An 11,907-nucleotide genomic window follows, 5' to 3' on the forward strand; every position below is an offset into this window, starting at 1 on the left:
AGTGCATAATTTGCATTTAAAGTGAGGGAGCACCATTAGGAAACAAAGCTTTTGCAAGAGGGCTGAATGTGTGTCCCTCTTTACGTTTTAATGTGTTGCCTTTTTAAATTTTGTTTCTTGACTTTTTAAGAATTCCAAACAGTAATTGAAAATGTAAGACATAGCTGAGTAGTCAAATAACAAATTTGCAGTTAAGCCGTCTAGTTATACATAGGTTATGTAACCATGTAATATTACCATTATCCTTTTCCAGCCCTCCCTCTGTTGCTTGTCACATACACTTGTTGCATGCTGGGGAAAAAGATGAAAAATTAATGTCTTGAAAAATCAATTTAATCTAATCTAGGACTATAAACACTAAAATGCATTAATCATAATTGTATGCTTATAATGTGGTGTTACTGCAGGGCTAAGTTAAGTTTGTTTGGGTGCCTTTATGCTGTATTTCCATACTTTAAGATGTTTAGGTTTCTTTTAAGTTTATCCTTAATCCTGAATTTTCTGTGTTTACAGTATTTATTTTGGGGATAATTTACAATATGCTTCATGTAACATGCTGTAAAGCTTTATACCTTACATAATTGATACGCACTCTCAACCTTAACTATGTCCTGATGTCAGTCTTTTGTCTGGGAATTTTTAAGTTATCATTTGTGTAATGCTTTCCATCCAAATGGATTCCTGTGTACTTTAAGCAGATATGAAAGTTATAAAATGGAATTATGTCACTCATGAGGAAAATTCAGGCATCTCTAAAGTTAAAATATAGCAAATATTTAAGAGCAACATTTTAGGAAAGGAAATTAATTAGAACTTTAGGGGTAGCTTAGGCAGAGTGTAATTACTTGAATTAAATTTAGTCAGGGCACCAGCATAAATTCTTCTCCGTCGGGAAAAAATGCCATGGGATCTTTAACGATCACAAGATGGTCAGTCATAAGTGTCTTCGTGGCCTTACCCTGTGACCTAACACTGGTAACAGTAGGTTGCGCAGGAGCAGACACAGTGCTCAGAGCTGCACAATATGTAGTCCCTTTTAGAAAACTTAAAGAAAAATACAGCAACTGTATTGGGATACTGGGTAAAGTAATTCTTTCCCCAGTGTTTCCCATACGAGAGCTCACAAAACTCTACATTCTAGCATGCAACCCTTATCACACAGAATGAATACAATATATGACAAAAAGCAAGACTTCTAAGCACGGAACATTAGAAAATGGATTTTTCTTTAGCTGTATCCTAAATACCTCTTTGGAAACACAACTCAAGTTATCAGTGAGAATTTGCTGTGTAAGTGCTGATCTCAAGTTTTGTGACAAATTCTAGACAAATTAGAGGATTGGGCCAAAAGAAACCTGATGAGGTTCAACAAGGACAAGTGCAGAATCCTGCACTTAGGACAGAAGAATCCCATTCATTGTTACAGACTAGGGATCGAATGCCTAGGAAGCAGTTCTGCAGAAAAGGACTTAAGGGTTACAATGGACGAGAAGCTGGATATGAGTCAACAGTGTGCCCTTGTTGCCAAGAAGGCTAACGGCATTTTGGGCTGTATAAGTAGGAGCATTGCCAGCAGATTGAGGGATGTGATCAATCCCCTCTATTCGATATCGGTGAGGCCTCATCTGGAGTACTGTGTCCAGTTTTGGGCCCCACACTACAAGAAGGATGTGGAAAAATTGGAAAGAGTCCAGCGGAGGGCAACAAAAATGATTAGGGAGCTGGAGCACATGACTTATGAGGAGAGGCTGAGGGAACTGGGATTGTTTAGTCTGCAGAAGAGAAGACTGAGGGGGGATTTGATAGCTGCTTTCAACTACCTGAAAGGGGGTTCCAAAGAGGATGGATCTAGACTGTTCTCAGTGATACTTGATGACAGAAGGAGGAGTAATGGTCTCAAGTTGCAGTTGGGGGGAGGGGGGTTAGGTTGGATATTAGGAAAAACTTTTTCACTAGGAGGATGGTGAAGCACTGGAATGGGTTACCTAGGGAAGTGGTGGAATCTCCTTCCTTAGAGGTTTTTAAGGTTAGGCTTGACAAAGCCCTGGCTGGGATGATTTAATTGGGAATTGGTCCTGCTTTGAGCAGGGGATTGGACTAGATGACCTCCTGAGGTCCCTTCCAACCCTGATATTCTATGATTCTATGACAGTACAAATATCTATGTAAAATGTTAGTATAATATAGCCTTTTCAGAAATCCTCTGTATTTTTGCATGTGAACATGATATAGTAGTTTTAATAGTTATTTTTAAAAACCCTGGTTTCAGGAATTTAAACTGCCTGTTTAAAATGGCAGTGAACTGAAACTTCACTTGCATATTATCAGGCCAAATAGTTATTTTTATTGCATATAATAATCAAAAACTTTAGACGTTCAGGTGCTATTTTATAACGTTTTAGCTAAATCATAGCAATTTTTTATTCATCTAAATTTGACAAAAATATACAGATCTAAGCTACTATTTATTTATATAATTTGTTTAATCATTTACTGGGCACACACTATGCCTGTGTCCCATGCCAGGCTCTTGGCACTGTTCAGAAAATGAAATACACCTCTACCTCGATATAATGCTGTCCTTGGGAGCCAAAAAATCTTATCGCGTTATAGGTGAAACGGCGTTATATTGAACTTGCTTTGATCCACCGGAGTGCGCAGCCCCGCCCCTCCGGAGCACTGCTTTACCGCCTTATATCCAAATTCGTGTTATATCGGGTCACGTTATATTGAGGTAGAGGTGTAGTAACCCTTGCTAGTATTTGGTGAAGCATTCATACCCCTATTGCTATTCCTGACTTGGCTTTTACTGAGGCCACAGTGCGGTTTCTTTCTCTCCAAGCTGCCCAGCAGTAACAAGTTGCTAGCTATCTTACATAAACACATTTATGGGCATAGTCTGAAACATAGAGTATCAAAAAATGTATGGTAAACAGAATATACACACAACTGGCCAACTGCTACAAAAAATTTAGGGCGCTAGTCTCTAACCTAATTCCACAGAATAGTGGTTGAAATGTGAAAACCTTTTGTGTTTGGACTTGACAGCTACATGTTATCTTTCCTTGGTATAGAAATGTGTGATCTTGATCCTCCACACTACTGTTTGATGTATCACTTATTTACAAATTAATAATTACACAATTCAATCCCTGGTATCATGCATGGAGTGTAATTTTTACAGCACAGTGCAGTATTTCAGGGCCTGTATTTCTGTTGCACAACCATATTTCATTTGATAGCAGATAACTATTTTTATTTTTAGAAAACAAATTGCATGTAAGAAATACAAACCATTCAAACAAGCATAGTAGTTTCCTCAATTAGTGTTACAAACAGAGGTGTTAGATGAACTTACAGACTTTTATGTTGAGAATTGCATTTGAAATCCCAATTCTTTCTGAAGTCATCAAAATTTCTCCTGTATCTCAATATATGCTCAGATATTTCCAACCTGTGAGTACTATATTTTACTGCGTTGTATTAATTTTAGCATGTAGAAGCTCCACAGCACAGGAGAAAAGTGTATTTCTAAGTCTAACGATTAGAGACTAGCCAGAATTATAGATAGGATGCTAACCTCCTTTACTGTACATGCCCTTATTAAAGAAAGATCTTAAACTACCTTTCAGTCTTGTTCTCTGATTACTGAACTATTCAAGGATGCACTGGTGCCTCACCAGAACTACTAATGCTGCTTTGCAGTTCTCTGTTTAAATGCACACTAAATTCTGGCAATGGAGAAACTACCCCTACATCAGTGGTTCTGAATCTGTGGCCTGCGGGACAATTTCAGCCCAGTCAGCACAGAGCTACGGCCCATGTGACATCCTCAGGGCCATACAGGTAGTATTGCATGCGGCCCACAATGGTAAATAGGTTGAGAATCACAGCTGTAAATAAATCCTTTTCTCTGGAAGATGGAAATGTGCTTCTGTGAATAGTACATTGAGCTGGGATGAAGGTATATTTTGATTATATTTTCTGATTTAGATAGTGCCAATGTGGTAGAATTGCCTCTGCTTTTAGTCACCTGATTATTTGTCTACAGTAGAACCTCAGAGTTAAAACACCTCAGGAAAGTATGTTGTTCAGAACTCTGAAATGTTCGTAACCTTGAACAAAACGTTATGGTTGTTCTTTCAAAAGTTTACAACTGAACATTGACTTAATACAGCTTTGAAACTTTTCTATGCAGTAGAAAAATGCTGCTTTTTTAAACATCTTAATTTAAATGAAACAAGCACAGAAAGTTTCCTTACCATGTCAAATTTTTTAACATTCCCTTTATTTATTTAGTAGTTTACTGTATTTCCTTTTTTTTTTTTGCTCTGCTGTGCTCTGGTTTTTAGCACACAGCTGATCTGGGCTGCAGCTGTGTGCTAACTGGGCTGTGTGCAGCCCACAGTTGAGAACCACTGTTTTACTGTTCACTAACTTTTCTGAGGTTTTATACTTGAATTATTAATTTTAAGACTACTTTTTACCCAACTAAGACTATATTTTATAATACATTGTGACATGTTTCAACAATATACTGTAATACAAAATACCGTGCAGTCAATTTTGAAATTCTAGCTAAGATTGTTGATTTAGAAATAGGGCCCTACCAAATTCATGGTTCATTTTGGTCAATTTCACAATTGACGCCCAGCCAACAGCCACAACTCTCCGGCCCAGGCTTTTTTGCCGCCCTAGGCAAAAAAGCCACCTGCCGCCCCCTCCCTCCCCCCCCCGCCCCACCGCGGCTCTCCACTCTCCCCCGACTGGCCGGGGGGAGGGCAGCAAGCCCGGCCGGGGCCCCGCTCTCCCTGACCGGCAGGAGTGCTGGGGGGAGGGTGGCGAGCCCAGTCGCGGCCCCGCTCTCGGGCCGGAGCGCCCTGCCACGCCGCCCCAAGCACATGCTTGGTGGACTGGTGCCTGGAGCCGGCCCTACTCCAGCCGCACAGCTCTGAAGGCAGCGCAGAAGTAAGGGTGGCAATACCATGATCCTCCTAAAATAACCTTGTGACCCCCCCCTGCAACTTCCTTTTGGGTCAGGACCCCCAATTTGAGAAACGCTGGTTTCCCCCATAAAATCTGAGTAATATAGGGTAAAAGCACACAAAAGACCAGATTTCATGGTCTGTGACGCGTTTTTCATGGCCGTGAATTTGGTAGGGCCCTATTTATAAAACAATGTCTAGGCAGTATTTCATATTTTGAACAGCCACAATATTGCACAATAAGATAATAAACTCAGGTATAGTGCAGCCTCTTAAAAATAAACACAACAGAGGAAGAACACAGAACTTGCAGTGATTCTGGGTAAGAATGTGGTATTTGAAATCTGCAAAAATAAGAGTTTCAGAAACACTTGTATGTTAATGATGAGGTACAGATGTAGGAATCATGCATGCATAGGAATTAATTAGGTTGCTGATGTCTGCACTATATATAAATTTATTCATTGAATTGAAAATGGACTGTTCAGCTTTCAAATTTTCTTTCTATATTCCTGGATTATTTTAAGAGTTAAACTGCAAAGGCAACATTTGCAAGCAATATGTATATGGTATCTCTGGGGTCATTAGTTACATAAAACAGCAGTACCACTATTATTAATTCTCAGATTTCATAGATATAGCAAAATATTTAAGGTTATGGAATTTAGCTCTGAAGTTCCACAATAAGGGTTGTATCAACTACTCACTATATTTACCCATCACTAATTTCTGAAGTGATTTAAACTGGTAATACTTAGTCAATCAGTGATTGCAAACAGCATTTAGCAAAACTGAAAACATGCTTGCTTAGATATTCAGGATACAAAGGCCAGATTTTCAAAAGGACTCTGCACCCAGCATCTTCCATTTAAGCAACTAACTAAAGTAGCCAGATTTTCAAAGTCAACAGCTCCCTTGGACAGCAAAGAAAGCTGGTGGGTTCTAAGCATTTCTGAAAATCTTGGTCACTTAATTTAGGAGCAGAGTTCTTTCCAAAATCTAGCCCCAGTTGGGTGTACCAAGCATTCTGGAAAATTGATCCTTATATATTTGCAATGTAAAGGTTACAAGAAATGTTCTGCTCCACAAAACTGTCTGCACCAACTTTAGCTTCTGATATGATAGGTTTATTTTGTTTGCCTAAATTAAATCCTAATCCTGCAACACTTGCTCATGCAAGTAATTATTTATGCAAGAAATTTCATTGAATATTTATGTCAGTGGGTATTTTATGAGAGTAAGTGGTCCAGAATAAGGGGGGAAATCTCTATTTTAAAGTTTTATCATCTCCATCTCTTCTTTATTTTTTATTTTATTTATGATTACAAAACCTCTTTTTGGTTATCAGCGGTTACCAAAGATACTTCCAAAGTAAGAAGAATGCATTTCTGTTAAGGAAATGTAAATGAATTATGTTGACATGTTAATCAGTATTTTATCTACATGATTCAAAAAGCATAAGTGAACATAAACTATTAACAATGGTTAATATCTGTTCCTCTTCCTCCCCTTTGGCAAAGCTCATGTGACTTGTTCATTTTTAGATTACCCTGTTACTTAAAATCAGGGTACGTTTCTTAGTAGTTAAGTAGATGATTTGTAGGGCTATAGCACACAAGCCCCAGTCAGAATTGGGGTCACGCTATGCCAAGATATATAGAAACTCAAAAATTGATTTATTGTTTATCTGAAATATAAATATACTACAGAAACAACTTGAAGCTATATCCATTTTGAGGGTACAAGTGCTTAAAAGAAGGAAATGGCTAAAATACGGTATAAGTGATTGATTGCACATAGGATTTTTTTCATACCAAGGCTTATTGAACAACTGATATCAGGGAGTCTCCAGTTAGTTAGGCAGTATGCATATTTATTTGGGAGTTAACAGCAATTACACTAAACTATTTAATGACTTAACAAAATGATACTGTTCCTTAACGGCTCATTTTTTATTAATTACAGTGGTACTTTTCACAGCCTCAGTCATATCCCTAAGGAAATATACTTTAGGAAAATTAACATTTCACAAGAGGGTCAAAACTTAAGGGTATGAAATATTTGCTATGACGTTCGGTTTGTTTCTTGTTATGAAAAATTGCTTAATGCAAGCCTTTTTGAAAACTGAAGACTTCTGGCAAGCTGTATGGTCCAGCAGCTAGTTTGTGGGACTAGGCCTCAAGAGACCTGGGTTCTTTTCCAGACTTGTCCTATGAATCAACTGGGTGACCCTGTGCAAGACATTTTTGTGCATGTTTTCTTGTCTGTAAAATAGAGATATGATCCTTACCTGCTGAGAACTATAGATGAAAAGCTCTATATAAATACTAATTATTATTATTATTATTATTGTTTGTTATTAATTATTAGTGGATGTCATCTCAAATTTGTCAGACACTGCCATACTATCCAACAAGTATTAGTAATACTAATAACAGAGAACATTTACTCTATTTTTTGCCTCAGTTTGTCTGTTTAGATCATCGTGGACAGGAAATGCTTAAGCCCTTTGAGAGGATTATATATATTATTTTAGGAACTTGAATTTTTTTACTGAAACTTGCATTCAACTCCTATGTAATTCATCTATCATTTCCTCTGTGAATTTCTCTGTTTATTTTAGACCCAGTTACCTTAGGGCTTGTGTATAACTGAAATGGCATAACTTTTATTAAAAAGGAAATTAATTTATATGCCTGCATCTGAGGACACACAATCTTTAGTAATTACAACCATCTGAATTTTTTTCCTGCTGTTGAAGACAACCTGCCTTCATTTGAGATATCATTTGTGTCTGGAATGAAGCACACATTGTTTTGTTTTCTAAAGGAGATAGTTTGTTGTATGGTAGATGCCTGAAATTCGTGAGAAAGCTGGGAGTATTGAAATAGCAGATATGTTTCAAAAGTGCAGTGAATGTGTTATTTGTGTTGGTATTTTGAACTTCATGATGCAGATTCCAAATTAGCAGTACTTTATACCATATTACCATGGGACATCTTAATTTTCAACTCTTAAAAATGTTATTACAACCAGCTAAGGCTGCACAATTGCAGCACTTAAAGTACTAGAATTATCTATGTAAAATATCAGCTAGCCTTAATTGATAAATGCATTTGAAAAAGTCTGATTTACGTTTATAGAAAAATCTATTGGAAAAAAAAAATTATTCGTATGAGTGTATATAACTTCCCTCTCTGTGGGAAGTGTTTTAACAATTTTCTCAGATATGTACACACACACACACTCTCTCTCTCTCTCTCTCTCTCTCTCTCTCTCTCAGCAAAATAATCTTGGAGAACCAGGACATGTTATAATGGTTGCTGAATGACAGCTGTGTGTAATATTTTTACCTTTTTCTTTTCTTGTGTTACATATATCAAACTGTTAAAATGTCTTGATAGAAAATAAAAGCATTAGAAAAGTTAGAAATACCTGCATTGTTTCTCTCTCACTCTATATATCTTAAGTCATATAACACTGGTGAAAATTTAAATTTTATTTTTTATGATAAAGAAATTCTGAAGCTCTTCCTTTACCCAGTTTTAACGTAAGCTTGGTTATTATAGCAACTTCTGATCATGCTCACTATAGTGAAGGTTGCAAAATAGCTTCCATTCTACTGCTTTCTCTTGCTCACAAGTTTCTAAAATATTTATTTTTTGAGGTAAAATTTTCCAGGATGGATCCTTCCTTGGAGGTGAACTTTTATCCTTTGTTTTGAATGTTTCACAGCACAGGTAGCCTTTCTTTTTCCTCCCCTTACCTCTCTTGCTCACACACACAATGGGGATTCACTAAATTTGCATCCCCACCACTCAGAGGGGACAGTACCCTGCAGTTGATAAGGTGTGGGTGGACTGCTGCTCCTCCTAGAGTCAAATGTGTGGAAGGAGCATGCAGTTAATTGCAGGATCAGAGACAGCTAGTAAAAATGTACTGAAATATATGTACCTAGATAGGGATGAGTGAAGAATGTGAAATACTTGCATGCTAGCTTAGGGCTGAGTATAAAGAATAACTGTTCTGCTTTAAATTCACACCCTGCCTCATTCCAGAATAAATGTAACGTGTAGACAAGCCTTTAGTAATTTGGGAGAAGATCTGTCTAATAAAAATGCCATATTTGACTAAAACTAGTTCTATTTTTAAAATATACAAGTATAGTAAAATGTCTGAGGTATATCTCTCTACATAGGTTCAATTAATATGGTCTGTCATCTGATCTGGCCCATATTGTTTTGGGAACATTCTACTGTCCTCCAAATATAAATATATATATATATATCCTAGTTTTCAGTGATAAAAATTAAATCAAGTTGTCATATGTGTTTTTAAACTGGATTAAATAACTACAATGCTGGTCCTATTTTACATAGATATCTCACTCTCCAGGAGAAATAGCAGAGCATGTGTATTGGTTAATGATCAGGAAAGATTTTTAAATGTTACAGAATAAAAGGTTTGAAAATTGATCTTTAAAAAGTTTAACCACATTTTCCTTCTAGCTTTTTTAAATATTTAAGCTTCCCTTCGTAACTTACCTCTCTGGGGGAAGTGTTTTAACAATTTTCTCAGAAAATATCTAGATTCCTATCAGTTGGTGTTTTTACATCAGTTCAGTTCAGAAATGAAATCATGCAAAATGTGTCCTTATGTTTATAAAAGAGAGATTCTCAAGGTGTTTAATGTACTTAGAAAATGACTTTCAGTTAAAACATACAAGCTAGAACTGTAAGAAATCCAGCCCCTGATGTTTTTAAACTATTTCCAAATGCTTTCTTGAAGACAAGGACTTCATGTACTCTGCCAAATTTCTGCTACACTGGAGAGTACGCAGATGACTGTTTAATGCTTTGTGCCACTAGACAAGAATCTTATTTCAAATCTTAATGAACAAATATTTTCTGTTAAACCTCTCAGCTATTTTTAAAAATCAGATTAGTAGCAGACAGCTTTAGACACCTGCAAAACCTGTAGCCATGAGGGGGCAAGCTAAATACAAAATTAACTTTCATAATATTAATTTTTTGGAAACGTAAATTTTCCCAGCATAGACACCTCCAGGGCACACTCAGTTTGGATTCCACACTAAATTGCAGGAATAAGGTCATCCTGTGGTATAGTCTTGGTCATTTGCAAGGCGGATAGAGGAAATTCCAGGTTTGAAGGATGGGAAGATTTTAGGCTTTGCTCCCGCTTCTAACAAATGTTAAAAGGCAAGGCCTACACATTCAGTAAATATAGGTGCAGTTATACACTTAATAGAAAAACTAAGCCCTAAGCCTGCTCCCATTGAAAATGAGTTTTCCCATTGACTTCAATAGGAAGAAGGTTGGACTCTTAGGGGAAAAAAAAAGTTTCTGTTAAAATCTTCCAGGATACTGAGAGAAAGTTAGAATGAAGACAGTTCCAATGGCTGGAAGAGACCCTGCTCCCAAAAAAGAGAAATTCTAAGTGGCTATGTCTTAAATGACATGCTTTTAGTCCCCAGTCTAGCAAAACAGCTAAGCACCTATGTACCCCCGCTAACACACCTTTCAAGATCCATGGGTCCTACACATGCCTATCACAATATATAGTTCACTGAATATGTAAATAACTAAGGGGACAAGTGGGGGGCAGACCATGATGATACTCTCAAATGAACTCACACAGAAAAATGATACAAGACAAAAATACCATATCACCTGTGGGTGAACACTTTTTTCACAAAGTGATCTGGCTATGTCTCATCTATCAGTTTTCAGAGTAGCAGCCGTGTTACTCTGTATCCGCAAAAAGAACAGGAGTACTTGTGGCACCTTAGAGACTAACAAATTTATTAGAGCATAAGCTTTCGTGGACTACAGCCCACTTCTTCGGATGCATACAGAGTGGAATAAATATTGAGGAGATATATATACACACATACAGAGAGCATAAACAGGTGGGAGTTGTCTTACCAACTCTGAGAGGCCAATTAAGAAAAAAAAAAAATTTGAAGTGATAATCAAGATAGCCCAGTACAGACAGTTTGATAAGTGTGAGGATACTTACAAGGGGAGATAGATTCAATGTTTATAATGGCTTAGCCATTCCCAGTCCTTATTCAATCCTGAGTTGATTGTGTCTAGTTTGCATATCAATTCCAGCTCAGCAGTCTCTCGTTGGAGTCTGTTTTTGAAGTTTTTCTGTTGTAATATAGCCACCCGTAGGTCTGTCATTGAATGACCAGACAGGTTAAAGTGTTCTCCCACTGGTTTTTGAGTATTATGATTCCTGATGTCAGATTTGTGTCCATTAATTCTTTTGCGGAGAGACTGTCCGGTTTGGCCAATGTACATGGCAGAGGGGCATTGCTGGCACATGATGGCATATATCACATTGGTAGATGTGCAGGTGAACGAGCCCCTGATGGTATGGCTGATGTGATTAGGTCCTATGATGATGTCACTTGAATAGATATGTGGACAGAGTTGGCATCGGGCTTTGTTACAAGGATAGGTTCCTGGGTCAGTGGTTTTGTTCAGTGATGTGTGGTTGCTGGTGAGTATTTGCTTTAGGATAGGTCACCTTCAGCCCCCAACTAAAACCTCTCCAGCGCATCATCAGAGATCTACAACCTATCCTGAAAGATGATCCTTTACTCTCACAGATCTTGGGAGACAGACCTGTCCTCGCTTACAGACAACCCCCCAACCTAAAGCCCTGATTTCCACCCAGAATAGGGACGGTGGTGCAATGGAAAACATGTTTGCGGCCTCCTGCCTGCCTTCAAAGGGGCCTTTTCAACCACAACATATTCTCAGTCCCTTCCCCTTCCCCTTCGTCAATAATTGACACATTCCCACTCGTACACTCTCCCACCCGATTCGGCCTCCCACGCCTACCTCATGAAAAACAAACACAAAGAGACTGGCAACAGAAAAGAACTCAGACA

This window comes from Malaclemys terrapin, chromosome 2 (genome assembly GCF_027887155.1).
Source record: "Malaclemys terrapin pileata isolate rMalTer1 chromosome 2, rMalTer1.hap1, whole genome shotgun sequence".
NCBI lineage: Eukaryota > Metazoa > Chordata > Testudines > Emydidae > Malaclemys > Malaclemys terrapin.